The following is a 15,430-nucleotide window of genomic DNA, read 5'->3' as shown; positions in this document are numbered from 1 at the left end:
ACTTTAAAGTGTTCAATTCTTGCTTCAAAAATAATTTTGCTCAACAAACATATTTTCCACGCTACCGGTACAAATTGAGGTCATTCTACTGACTGATTGTAAAAATGCTGTACATGCTACACTGGCCACACTTGCTTGAGAAACTACAATGAAAAAGAATCAATTTGTAACACAAATACACAGAAATTTGGAATGCGTTTCATGTATCACTTACGCACTGAAGGTGCACACTTTTGTCATAGGTTAACAAAGGGCCCTCGACTCCACCACCGACCACGTGGCACACGACCACGGCTGCACAACACCGGCTTTCAAAAACTGAACACAGATCAAGCATGAAACCAGAACTGTGGAAGAATGAAGCAAAGTAGAAACAGTAAATGGTCCAAATTTAATAAGTGCAGTATCAAGCAGAGTTAGTGACCGTCGTGTCGAGGTTGTGTGGCCATGGTGAGAGACTGTGTAGGGCGAGATTCGGGTTCAGATCTGGCTCGTACGTGCCTTTCTTCTTTTTGTTTTCCTCACAGAATTACGGACTGTCTGTCCGGTCATTGGCGTGTCTCTTCGCTGTATTAAAATTTGTGTATGTGTCGTGGTGTAATGTCTAATTGTAACAGCTACGTGTAATGAAGCGATCTCCAGATGTACGTACCTCCCATTCGTTTAACACAGGTGCTACATGTTACACCTCTTGCGTTCCGTTTTGGAAGCTTTTACTCTCGAATTCTTTCGTTGTAACATAGTTCACACCCGTTTATTTGTTATTTTCATTTCTGTGAGAGGTCTAAGCAGCTTTCACTATTCAGTGCAGAATATGAGTCATGTGGTAAGAATGTATTACCGTTGCAAGTAAATGACATCCCGCATAGACCTCTCACAGAAATGAAAACAATAAAAACAGATGTGAACGATGTTGCAACGAAGGAATTCGATAGTCGAAATTCCCAAAACGGAACGCAATGTGGTACAACAAAAAGGAAGTACCCACGTCTGGACGTCCCTTCGTTATACGTCGCTGTTGCAAGTAGCTAGTGCTGTTTTTCTGGGGGAAAGCTGTGGGATGCGTACCCCTAAACTTTTTCGTCGACAAAGTAATTTTTTAACGATGTTGAGAACTTGCAAGAGTGCCATAGATTTATTTCACGGACGTAAATTTTTTATTTCATTTTTCCGTGTTGGCAATTGCAATACTAACAATACAAGTGCAGTTTTTGATTGAAAAAGCGATGTCATTGACTGTTTCAAGCATTTCGAAGCTGCAGCTACCGTTCTCGACAACTGAATCACTGGCAGCCAGTGCGACAAGCATGTAGTGCCCTCGCCTGCTAATAGTGGGCAACGGTAGTGCTAACCAGATATGCGTACGCTCAAACGCCAAGCTACCGATAGGTGTCTCTACGGTCCCGCTACCATGATGATGTTGATGACGTCATGGCTAAAAGCTGATGCGTGGTATCCCATGCGTCAGTTATAAGTAATTTTCGCTGCATTGTATCCAATGTCGGAGTATTCTCAAACGTTTTTTAGAAAAAAAAGCATTGCAAATAGCCATTACACCGCGAAACATACACAAATTTAAATACAGCGAATATGGGGTACGAAGGAGATTTGAAGCCTTTTCTCCCCCTTTACAATATATCACCATGACCACGCAGCCATGGCACGACGGTCGTTAACGTTGTTCAGTATTGCACTTATTAAATTTGGACCATTCAGTGTTCTTATTTTGCTTCTTTTTTCCACAGCTCAGGACACCTTCATCCTATTTTAATGCTTGATCTGTATTCAGTTTTTGATGGGCCATTTCACCACTAAATCTGAAGGGGGGGGGGGAGGGGGCTGATGGGGAGTTTCCCTTGTAAGAAACTCGAGAATGATATTAAACCACCATACAAAATTAGGATAAATAGCATAATTACTCATGATTACTAAATGTACTGAAATAAAAGTGATTCAAATTCACACCTTTCATTATTCAAATACCTCCATCTGTGGGCTGACCACAGATTTGTCTGTATTTACCAAGCTAGAAGAGAACAGAAGCTCTTTTTTGTACACAAGTCTAACTGCTTCCACTCTTCTATGGTTGCAGAAGGCACCAAAGATGCGAAGTCATCACCTGCCAGTTTAACTCTTTTACCTGCTATTGTACCAGCTCTGAAGGCTTAGCTAGACATCTATGCATTTTTATTTCCAGTCCGGGTATATGCGAAACTGGAGCAGCAGATGAAACTGCAGCAGCAAACAGTTAGCTACTGGCTATTCTGAAAAAAAAACCTCATAATATTCGTTTCCATAACGCTCTACATAGCTTAAATGATGGAACAAGGATATGGGAATGACGCAGGTGCCCAATTACTGGAATCATAATAAAGGAAAGATACGACACACTGCCTTCCGAGAGGCTAGTGGTAGTAAAGGAACAGATGCAAGAAATATGAGCAGTTTATATATATACAAATAGGTCATATTTTTTTGTATCTGTGTGTGTGTGTGTGTGTGTGTGTGTGTGTGTGTACTGAGAAATACATTTTCGATCTCTCTCATGAAGTCACACTGTGTGAGAAGAAAATGTGCCAGGACTAGCTTTACAGTAGAAACAAAAGACTCCTATTTAGGCTTTTGACAGGTGATAACATTAATGTGACTGGGCAGTGTATCATCAACAATAGACAAAATAAGTGGAACCAAGATACACCTGTTAGCGTAATTATCTTGTTTTGTCTCTCTGAACCTGACCTTTATTATCCATGTCATCTCTTTCCTCATTACATACCGATTTTATGATAGTCGTCTTGATGTTCCCCATAGCTTTTTTCATTCGTCACTCACATCTTATCTTTAAATGGGAACAACACTGCATATTAACATACGAGCTCTTAGTTTCATTCCTGAATCTTACAACACCCATTAACATATCTATGTTAAGGACTCACTGCAAAATATATAATCATTAATCAAAGAGGAAAAAAACTTCTCACTCATCATTACTTAGTCTACCAATGTCACACATATAAGAGAATAAACCTAACACATCTTCAAGCAACAGAATCTAGATCATTTTCACTCACCATGTATTTACAGATTTATGGCTACTGTCTGAGCATACTTCCTCCTCTAATCTATGCTCACATTGTAATTTTATTCCACACACTGCTTGACATATGAGGTGCGATACAGTCTGCGGGATTTTTGCATCTGAATCGTTTCTGTTTCTACCATATCGTTTCTATTTCAACGATATTTGAGTCAGGAATTCTCCATATTTTGTATGGTCCATTGAAATTCCATATAAATTTCTTGCACAGGGCATTACCTTTATTAGTTATTCAGTAAGAGTATACCAACACTTTCTGGCCTACATGGAAAGTGATCTATCTCGCCCATTTATTGTAATTCTTTACCCTTTGTTATTCTGCCTGCCTTAGATTTTTCAGGGCCATACCTGTGATAAAGGATTGGTGAAGTCGGCACTTCTTTGGCCACTGAATAATCTCCTTTATCTGATTGGGAGGCTCTGGGTCCTTCAACACCAAGACTGAGGGAAGCATCCCTGGTTTCATTTGGAAATTCATTCATAATGTTCTGAGATAATCGACTGTGTATGTCCTATGTTCTGTGTTTCCTGAAACAGTAGAGTCTGTATAGTTTCCCTAATCATCTCCTTACCAGCGGCATGAGGTGCATTGTTAGAAATTACATATTTAACTGGCCAAACTTTTCATAGGAAAAATTTTTTGATTCAGCAGTCATCGTTTTTTTCTGTAGCTTTCCATAATAACACAAAAGTCATAGATTTGGACCTTAGTTCAATGGCAACAAAACTGAAAGAATAATCTGACTAGTTCGATTAATAGGTCCTAGTAAACACATCTTCTCTAGGTCCTGTAATCTGCTTGGAATAATGGGATAAATGAGTTCAGCATATGATATTGCCTTTGCTTTCTGGCAAGATTTACACATAGTTAGCACTTGGTGAATCCCCTTCAGCATGTTTTTAAAATAGCATGCTTCTTTCAATTCGTTAAAATATGTAAGTGCCCCAAAGTGACCATAGCTGAGGTAAATATACCAAAGGACTTCAACTCATCACAAATGATTAAAAGCTATCTAGAATTACCCATATCTCTTTTTTATATAAGAAATCATTCGAGACTAAATAGCACTGCCTTTGAGCCACATTTTCCTTTGCATACCATTTCTCCTTAGCTCTTTTAATATTTTTAATATAGGATCCTTATTTTACTCAAGCTCGATATGTTCCAATGAGGTTGGTCACATATTTCCCAAATGCCACATTTTTTAAGAACGGCAGGGTAAAATCGCGCTCTCTCTGCATTCCTTGCAAAGAGTGTCTGGAATGTTGAACAAGATGTCAGCTATTACAATAAATCTAGATTCCTGGAGATAAAGTGAGCAATGATATAATCTGCCCTGAACCAACTTTGCAGACATTAAGAACTGCAACATGCATCGGTGTTTGTATGGTTTAGTAGTTCTCTCAGATAACAAGAATCTAACTATTGTGAATGCCCACACAATGGTGAGAGCCTTTAATCCAGTTATCGAATAATTTCTTTCAGATCGAGACAGAATGCGAACTGTGAATGCTATGGTCCTCCAAGACGACAGAGATCCACTTTCTGGTTCTTGGAACAAAACTGCACTGATTCCCATTCCCGAAACATCAGATATCAAACGGAATGTCTTACTCAAATCTGGGTGTGCCGAAATTGTTGCATTCACTAAGGCATTTTTAAAATCATCAAATTTTCTGTGAATCTGCACATTCCACTTTCAAACATCGATTTTCCCAGTCAAACAACACGATCGAGGGGTAGAGAAAATACCATAAAACGTTTTTATAAATTTATTAACCCAAGATAGACCCTAAGTTGCCTCTTATTCTATAAAAACGTTTATAAAACCCAATAAAGACCCTAAGTTGCATCTTATTTTTGGGAACCAGATATTCTTTAACTGGCTGTATCTTGTCCAGATCTAGGGGAATCCCATTTGCTGAGATAATGTGGCCCACAAACTTGATATTGCATCGACCAAACTGTGATTTTTTGACATTCGCGATTGTGTCTACTTGTTCAGACAATATGCCTAATAACTGAATTAATACATAATTATGATCTGCCCAGACTCTTACAAAATTAAAATGTTATCTACATACACTGATAGTCCAATGCTTAATTCACCTGCGAGGGCCATATCCAATTCACGAATAAAAGCAGCAGAAGACATGTTTAGCCCAAGTCTCCTGAATAGTAAGTGGGGCGGTTGCGGACAAACTAGTGAAAAATGAAAGGAAAATTTTTCACTTAGTTTTCTTTTAAAATGCTTCCACATAATTTCCTTTTCGAAATTTCCAAGTGAAAATTAAGAGAAAACTTTTAAAGAGCAATCCAAGTCAAAAAAAAAATTCTCATTGTTTTCTCTTAAAATGCTTCCACATTATTTCTTCTTCAAAATTTCCAAGTGAAAATTAAGAGAAAATATTCAAAGAGCAATACAAGTGCAAATTTTTCACGTAATTTTATCTTAAAATGCTGCCACATTGTTTCCTCTGCAAAATTTCGAAGAGCAACTCAAGAGAAATCGCTTTTAAGAGCAATCGAAGAGAAAATATTTCCACATAAATTTTCTGATAAAAAAATGAAGCCGCTTTTTTCCAGCGCTTTTTTGCAACTGCTTTTTTTACAATGGCTTTTTCTGCGCCCACTTTTTTGTCCATTGAAGAAAAGTTGTAGATATATAAATGGAACAAGATCAGTTGAAGTTGAAACTCAATAATCTGAATCAGCAAAACTGTCATCAGAAACTTACTGACATAGAAGTAGGACGATCATACACAGTTACAAATATTTGAGGTGTAAATACACTCCTGGAAATTGAAATAAGAACACCGTGAATTCATTGTCCCAGGAAGGGGAAACTTTATTGACACATTCCTGGGGTCAGATACATCACATGATCACACTGACAGAACCACAGGCACATAGACACAGGCAACAGAGCATGCACAATGTCGGCACTAGTACAGTGTATATCCACCTTTCACAGCAATGCAGGCTGCTATTCTCCCATGGAGACGATCGTAGAGATGCTGGATGTAGTCCTGTGGAACGGCTTGCCATGCCATTTCCACCTGGCGCCTCAGTTGGACCAGCGTTCGTGCTGGACGTGCAGACCGCGTGAGACGACGCTTCATCCAGTCCCAAACATGCTCAATGGGGCACAGATCCGGAGATCTTGCTGGCCAGGGTAGTTGACTTACACCTTCTAGAGCACGTTGGGTGGCACGGGATACATGCGGACATGCATTGTCCTGTTGGAACAGCAAGTTCCCTTGCCGGTCTAGGAATGGTAGAACGATGGGTTCAATGACGGTTTGGATGTACCGTGCACTATTCAGTGTCCCCTCGACGATCACCAGTGGTGTACGGCCAGTGTAGGAGATCGCTCCCCACACCATGATGCCAGGTGTTGGCCCTGTGTGCCTCGGTCGTATGCAGTCCTGATTGTGGCGCTCACCTGCACGGCGCCAAACACGCATACGACCATCATTGGCACCAAGGCAGATGCGACTCTCATCGCCAAGATGACACGTCTCCATTCGTCCCTCCATTCACGCCTGTCGCGACACCACTGGAGGCGGGCTGCACGATGTTGGGGCATGAGCAGAAGACGGCCTAACGGTGTGCGGGACCGTAGCCCAGCTACATGGAGACGGTTGCGAATGGTCCTCGCCGATACCCCAGGAGCAACAGTGTCCCTAATTTGCTGGGAAGTGGCGGTGCGGTCCCCTACGGTACTGCGTAGGATCCTACGGTCTTGGCGTGCATCCGTGCGTCGCTGCGGTCCGGTCCCAGGTCGACGGGCACGTGCACCTTCCGCCGACCACTGGCGACAACATCGATGTACTGTGGAGACCTCACGCCCCACGTGTCGAGCAATTCGGCGGTACGTCCACCCGGCCTCCCGCATGCCCACTATACGCCCTCGCTCAAAGTCCGTCAACTGCACATACGGTTCACGTCCACGCTGTCGCGGCATGCTACCAGTGTTAAAGACTGCGATGGAGCTCCGTATGCCACGGCAAACTGGCTGACACTGACGGCGGCGGTGCACAAATGCTGCGCAGCTAGCGCCATTCGACGGCCAACACCGCGGTTCCTGGTGTGTCTGTTGTGCCGTGCGTGTGATCATTGCTTGTACAGCCCTCTCGCAGTGTCCGGAGCAAGTATGGTGGGTCTGACACACCGGTGTGAATGTGTTCTTTTTTCCATTTCCAGGAGTGTACAAAATATGGCTATATAACATCTCTTGAGCTTGGTGGTGAGTATAAGATTCTTTCACCTGATAGATATAACAAAGCTTTGAACTACGATGACTATGAAATGCTGACAGGAACGACTATGATATATAATGGCTGCAAAGTACTCAATGGTTATAAAGTTCATGATAAAGAATTCCATTAAAATCACTTAAAAATTCTCAGTAATTATACCATTTTAATATCATATATTAGATTTCTCTTGGCATACATAATGATGTACATCAAAGTGTCATCAGGAACAGGTGCATTAAAAGTCGCTGACAATTTCATGGTCGTGTTTTGAGCAGTGACAACATTTTTGAGTCTACTTATGTTGATCACGTAAATTGGATATGAATTAATGAAACTATATGCACTAATTTTAAGCCCATTATTCGCTCTAGTTACTCTATTAAAATCTCTGAATGCATTGTATGCTTTCAAACAAGTATCAGGTGGGTTAATGTTCCACAGTGCTTCATGAAGTATTTCGTTTCGACCATTCTTGAGATAAATACACAGAGTAACATGATCATGCAATCATCAGGTTGCTTTCCTTTTCTGTTGATACGAAAAACTACAAATACAAAACAAGGCATATCAAATTCGATAGAATTGTAGTCATTTGTTACATTTATTTTAGAATTTCTGTTCCCATTGATTCTTGCTATTTCTTGTATTTCCAGCTCACAGTTTGGCTCGTAATTTACAGCTGGCACACGAATTTCGATGCTTGAAATTGTCACTTTACCTTCAACTGGTCGAGTGCCTTTCTCATCAACACCATCTTTTTTTGAAAACCATCAATGCAACACGTAACCAGAATTTACATTACTAACAATCGCGATGGTTAAATCACTTGACCACAAGAGTTTTCTGTAGTCTTTAGACATCCACCAAACATTTTAAGTGGATGTAACACCTCATTTTCTTTTCTTTGCAACTTTCCACAGTTAATGAAATTACCTTCATATCTGATGTCATTGGCAAGAGATGATGTTAGATGTTCTAGCCTATAGATTATGGGGCCTCTTTTTTTGATGATTATTGGAAAATTGTCAACTAATTTTACATTCGATTTTCCTTCTTATGCTGTATAATCTGTGATATTTGCGTGTGTAGCATTAAATGTCACCTACAAGTAAGCATTATTGTTAAACCAACCATCACCAACCTTAACGTCTATTTCCACACCTTTGTTTCGCAAGTTTAAATTACTTTTTAATCTTTTTTTTTACTTTTAAAGACTGCCACTTATAACTTTCGATTTTATTCATTCTCGTCTTTACTACACGAAAACTTTTGTATCACAACATTTCTGAAAGAACAGTAACACTTGCACCAGCGAAATCTATCACACAGTCGTTTTCATCAGTTATAGTGACATGTAGATTTTGCACTTTATTGTGAACTGCAAAAAAAAAAAAAAAAAATAAGGGATACTTTGGCTCATATATAACTGGGCAACCAAATTGTAGATGGCCAGACAGTTGTTCCATTTGTGGCTTAAACGATGTGATAATGTTCATTTCACAATGGAAATGCTCAGAATGCTTGACAAACGTACCATCATCTAAACTGAAGTGTACCTTACTTTCTCGAGTTGAATAATTTTTAGTAGTTCTTTTGCAATAGCTTTTACTGCTGGTTCAACAATCAGATTCTTAAAGCCCAACAACAAGGCAATACTATTTTCTCCGTCAAAAAGCAGCTTATAGTTTGTGATCTCAATTTCTACTCTGTTTATGGTGTTGTTTGGTTTTATCATAAAATTATCAGCATTGAATGGATGTTGTTTCTGAATAAATTATTTAGAATATATTGTCCAGTAGGAACAGTTAACGTATGAACATCACCATTTTTCTCAAAATGCAAACATTTTGTTTTCATTTGTAATATTTGGCGTCAATAATGTCGAATCCTCCCCATGAACCATGGACCTTGCCGTCGGTGGGGAGGCTTACGTGCCTCAACAATACAGATAGCCGTACCGTAGGTGCAACCACAACGGAGGGGTATCTGTTGAGAGGCCAGACAAACGTGTGGTTCCTGAAGAGGGGCAGCAGCCTTTTCAGTAGTTGCAGGGGCAACAGTCTGGATCATTGAGTGATCTAGCCCTGTAACACTAACCAAAATGGCCTTGCTGTTCTGGTACTGTGAACAGCTGAAAGCAAGGGGAAACTACAGCCGTAATATTTCCCGACAGCATGCAGCTTTACTGTATGATTAAATGATGATGGCGTCTTCTTGGGTAAAATATTCCGGAGGTAAAATAGTCCCCCATTCGGATCTCCGGGCGGGGACTACTCAAGAGGACGTCGTTATCAGGAGAAAGATAACTGGCGTTCTATGGATCGGAGCGTGAAATGTCAGATCCCTTAATCGGGCAGGTAGGTTAGAAAATTTAAAAAGGAAAATCGATGGGTTAAAGTTAGATATAGTGGGAATTAGTGAAGTTCGGTGGCAAGAGGAACAAGACTTTTGGTCAGGTGAATACAGGGTTATAAATACAAAATCAAATAGGGGTAAAGCAGGTGTAGGTTTAATAATGAATAAAAAAATTGGAGTACGGGTAAGCTACTACAAACAGCATAGTGAACACATTATTGTGGCCAAGATAGACACGAAGCCCACGCCTACTAAAGTAGCACAAGTTTATATGCCAACTAGCTCTGCAGATGAAGAAGAAATTGATGAAATGTATGATGAGATAAAAGAAATTATTCAGGTAGTGAAGGGAGACGAAAATTTAATAGTCATGGTTGACTGGAATTCCTCAGTAGGAAAAGGGAGAGAAGGAAATGTAGTAGGTGAATCTGGATTGGGGCTAAGAAATGAAAGATGAAGCCGCCTGGTAGAATTTTGCGCAGAGCATAACCTAATCATAGCCAACACTTGGTTCAAGACTCATGAAAGAAGGTTGTATACATGGAAGAACCCTGGAGATACTAAAAGGTATCAGACAGATTATACAATGGTAAGACAGAGATTTAGGAACCAGGTTTTAAATTGTAAGACATTTCCAGGGGCAGATGTGGACTCTGACCACAATCTATTGGTTATGAACTGTAGATTAAAACTGAAGAAATTGCAAAAAGGTGGGAATTTAAGGAGATGGGACCTGCATAAACCGAAAGAACCAGAGGTTGTACAGAGTTTCAGGGAGAGCATAAGGGAACAATTGACAGGACTGGGGGAAAGAAATACAGTAGAAGAAGAATGGGTAGCTTTGAGGGATGAAATAGTGAAGGCAGCAGAGGATCAAATAGGTAAAAAGCCGAGGGCTAGTAGAAACCCTTGGGTAACAGAAGAAATATTGAATTTAATTGATGAAAGGAGAAAATATAAAAATGCAGTAAATGAAGCAGGCAAAAAGGAATACAAACGTCCCAAAACCGAGATCGACGGGAAGTGCAAAATGGCTAAGCAAGGATGGCTAGAGGACAAATGTAAAGATGTAGAGGCTTATCTCAGTAGGGGTGAGATAGATACTGCTTACAGGAAAATTAAAGAGACCTTTGGAGAAAGGAGAACCACTTGCATGAATATCAAGAGCTTTGCTGGAAACACAATTCTAAGCAAAGAAGGGAAAGCAGAAAGGTGGAAGGAGTATATAGAGGGTCTAAACAAGGGCGACTTACTTGAGGACAATATTATGGAAATGGAAGAGGAGGTAGATGAAGATGAAATGGGAGATATGAGACTGCGTGAAGAGTTTGACAGTGAACTGAAAGACCTGAGTCGAAACAAGGCCCCCGGAGTAGACAACATTCCATCAGAACTACCGACAGCCTTGGGAGAGCCAGTCCTTACAAAACTCTACCATCTGGTGGGCAAGATGTATGAGACAGGCGAAATACCCTCAGACTTCAAGAAGAATATAATAATTCCAATCCCAAAGAAAGCAGGTGTTGACAGATGTGAATATTACTGAACTATCAGTTTAATAAGCCACAGCTGCAAAATACTAAGGCGAATTCTTTGCAGACGAATGGAAAAACTGATAGAAACCGACCTTGGGGAAGATCAGTTTGGATTCCATAGAAATGTTGGAACACGTGAGGCAATACTGACCCTATGACTTATCTTAGAAGAAAGATTAAGAAAAGGCAAGCCTAGGTTTCTAGCATTTGTAGACTTGGAGAAAGCTTTTGACAATGTTGATTGGAATACTCTCTTTCAAATTCTGAAGATGGCAGGGGTAAAATACAGGGAAAAACGCTATTTGCAATTTGTACAGAAAGTAGATGGCAGTTATAAGAGTCGAGGGGTATGAAAGGGAAGCAGTGCTTGGGAAGGAAGTGAGACAGGGTTGTAGCCTATCCCCGATGTTATTCAATCTGTATATTGAGCAAGCAGTAAAGGAAACAATAGAAAAGTTCGGAGTAGGTATTAAAATCCATGGAGAAAAAATAAAAACTTTGAGGTTCGCCGATGACATTGTAATTCTGTCAGAGACAGCAAAGGACTTGGAAGAGCAGTTGAACGGAATGGACAGTGTCTTGAAAGGAGGATATAAGATGAACATCAACAAAAGCAAAACGAGGATAATGGAATGTAGTCGAATTAAGTCGGGTGATGCTGAGGGAATTAGATTAGGAAATGAGACACTTAAAGTAGTACGGAATTTTGCTATTTGGGGAGCAAAATAACTGATGATGGTCGAAGTAGAGAGGATATAAAATGTAGACTGGCAATGGCAAGGAAAGCGTTTCTGAAGAAGAAAAGTTTGTTAATATCGAGTATAGATTTGAAAGTCAGGAAGTCGTTTCTGAAAGTATTTGTATGGAGTGTAGCCAAGTATGGAAGTGAAACATGGACAATAAATAGTTTAGACAAGAAGAGAATAGAAGCTTTCGAAATGTGGTGCTACAGGAGAATGCTGAAGATTAGATGGGTAGATCACATAACTAATCAGGAGGTACTGAATAGAATTGGGGAGAAGAGGAGCTTGTGGCGCAACTTGACTCGAAGAAGGGATCGGTTGATAGGAAATGTTCTGAGGCATCGAGGGATCACCAATTTAGTATTGGAGGGCAGCGCGGAGGGTAAAAATCGTAGACGGAGACCAAGAGATGAATACATTAAGCAGATTCAGAAAGATGTAGGCTGCAGTAGGTACTGGGAAATGAAGAAGCTTGCACAGGATAGAGTAGCATGGAGAGCTGCATCACACCAATCTCAGGTCTGAAGACCACAACAACAACAACAATGTCGAATAAAAACCAACCAATCCCCCTTTTGTAAATGCCTTTCGTATCGGCATATTAAACCTTTTTCTAAAGTTGATGACTTTCCACTGAGCTCAAAAATTCTGTTTATGTGTGATATAAAAAATGGGAACCAAACGTCAGAATCTATGAAATGAAACTGAAAAAGAAGGTGCGAACTTTTGCCCAATTCTATTCGATGTACAACAACCGGTCCAAGTGTCTCTGGGAAAACAACATTAATGATTGATAACCATATTTTGGCACCTGGGTGATTGGATTGGCACAAAATTAATCATCTGTATGTTTATTCTAAAAGTTTAGATCAACTGAAATGTCTAGGATTTATAAAAAACATACAAAAAACTGTAGCAAAAAACCAAATGAAAATTGCAACATTTATTAACCACACCAATTACGTTATTCCATTAGATGAATGTCTACATTATTCTGTTTGATGACTTCATTTTTGAAAGTCAAGATATAGTCAGGGAATATTTTACTAGAGGTTGACATAAAAAACACTGACTGCTTTTATCTAGTGCAAACGTACTCAAAAATTCCAAGACAACTTACACAGAACAATCTACATTTTCTGAACATTTTTGGACAAGATTATATAAACCTAAAACACACATACGACGAATTTGTGGGTGGTGATTATAAGTGGAACGATTTTAGAGAAATTTGTAGTAAAGCATGGAATACTGATATCGGCTTTATCACTGTTGATATGACACGAAAACTGAATTCAGACAAATACAGAGAAAAAATTTAAACTTTTATATTCACATAAATTATAGTATTAAATTATTATAAATTATAGTATAACGTTTCTTTTATTCACCCAATTATTGTGTGAATTATCAAAACCAGGCTGTTTCACATACACTTTATTACCATTCTTTTTTAACACTTTTTCTATGAGGAAAAAATCAGGAAATTTTGTCTTCTCTAATTCCTGTTAATAGAAACTACCTGAAATTTCTTCACCACTTGTGTCCTTCAGCTTATAAGTGTGTGATTTTGTGTTGCTGACATTAATAACTTCAAAAATTTCAGTGGACAAATTTGCTGTGTATCCTTTCTCAAATAAGCTCTTTAATCTGCAGATTCTAAATTTATCATGAACAACAAACTTGGATGCTTCTGCTCCGAGTCCATGAGACTTTTTCTTTAGCATTCAGTCACATCTTTTTGTTTCATGGCTATTGTTCTATGCACAGTGTTGTTGTAATTGTATATCAACTTTGGCAACAAATCGATCCATTTGTAATAGCCTTGAAGTGCAAACTGTTTCCACATTTTTTCCTTGAGGGTTCTGTTAGGCGCTCCACAGCTGAACCTTAATTTCTGAAGAAGTAGAGTAGTGATTGATGTGTTCAAGCTTCATCAAATCTCTGAAGTTTTTGTTATAGAATTCTTTGTCTTTATCTGCCTGCAAATTTTTTGGCTTCCTTTCTTGCAGTATATGCTTCAAAGCGTTAGTCACATTTTCACCTGTTTTGTCTTTAACAGGAATAGCCCACACAAATTTTGCAAACATGTCAATTACAGTCAACAAATAATGCATATTTTCATTGATTTTTGATATGTTTTTTAGGTTTCCATAATCCATCTCAACCAAGTCAACTTATCACAAATTATCTATGCCAAAAGCCATGACTGGTTTTCTTGGGAAATCTTTTCTCAATGGTTTCTGCAGTTTGCTCACAATTTCTTCACGAATATTCAGCTTTTCTTACAAACTTGCTTTCCTTGGTGTTACAGTCAGCACAGTTGCCACCAATTCTTGTTAGCTCGTTTTTTGTGATAAATGTTTGTGAGTGAATTAGAGCTGTAAATTTATTACACTTTACACACCAAATTTTCTCCATCATTGGATTATTTTACCAAATAAAATTAATTTTGCGTCCACTGGTACAGTTTTAACAGAATTTCTCAATTTTACAGTTAGAAAATTTGCTTTATTCACTATTATTGACTGATTACTATCATTTATTTCATACAGCTTATAACAAACAATTACTGTGATATCAAAATCATCAAATTTCAAATCTCTGTTTACATTTCCTGCAATGACAATAATTTTTTCTGTACAGATTGGTACTTAAAATTATACATTAGCTGTTCTTCACCTGTTGTGAACGTGAATTCGGCAGTTTGTTTATCACATATTTTATTCAGAGCTGTTCCTACTTGCTTAATGTATGAAGCTAGATCACGCTTTGTATAACAATCAGAAATTTTTTTTCTGTATGTCCTTTTTGCTGTAGTATTTGCTGAGTTCAGCTTTGGTCACATAGTCAGCAAAAATTTCTCTGAGTCCTTTTTGCTGTAGTATTTGCTAAGTTCAGCTTTCACCTATTTTTCTAAATATTTTTTGTAACAACATCATAGTCACTTAAAGGTTCTGCAACTACTAATAGCCATCTATCTTTAAAGGCAACCTAACTGTGAGCGGTATTAAAAATTGTACGTAATTCTACCCAAAATTGCTTAATTGAGTCATCTAATTCTTCTTTAATTTTTTCTTCAAAGATTCCTGTTCTTTTCTAATTTTCGGCATCAAAGATTCACTTGCTTCCTGTGCCAATTCTTCCTGGTATTCTCTAATTTTCTTCCCCAAATCTTCACATAGTAGCTTAAATACTTGTTCAAGTCCTTGTATTAAAAGCTGTTCAAATCCTTCTTCCACTTTTTTTTTTGTTGTCAGAATATCCATTTATTATATCAAGAATTTTTCTAAATGATCAACCATTTGTAAACAACTTCAACACCAGCAAACACAAACGCCCACATATATACTGATCAAAATTTTGAACCCCCTCTACATGGTAAACCAAATTGTCAGCACTCAAATAGTTAACCAGGAATTTCAGGATTTCACCAC

Source organism: Schistocerca serialis, chromosome 9 (genome assembly GCF_023864345.2).
Source record: "Schistocerca serialis cubense isolate TAMUIC-IGC-003099 chromosome 9, iqSchSeri2.2, whole genome shotgun sequence".
Taxonomy (NCBI): Eukaryota; Metazoa; Arthropoda; class Insecta; order Orthoptera; family Acrididae; genus Schistocerca; species Schistocerca serialis.
Note: the sequence above shows the minus strand (reverse complement) of the source record.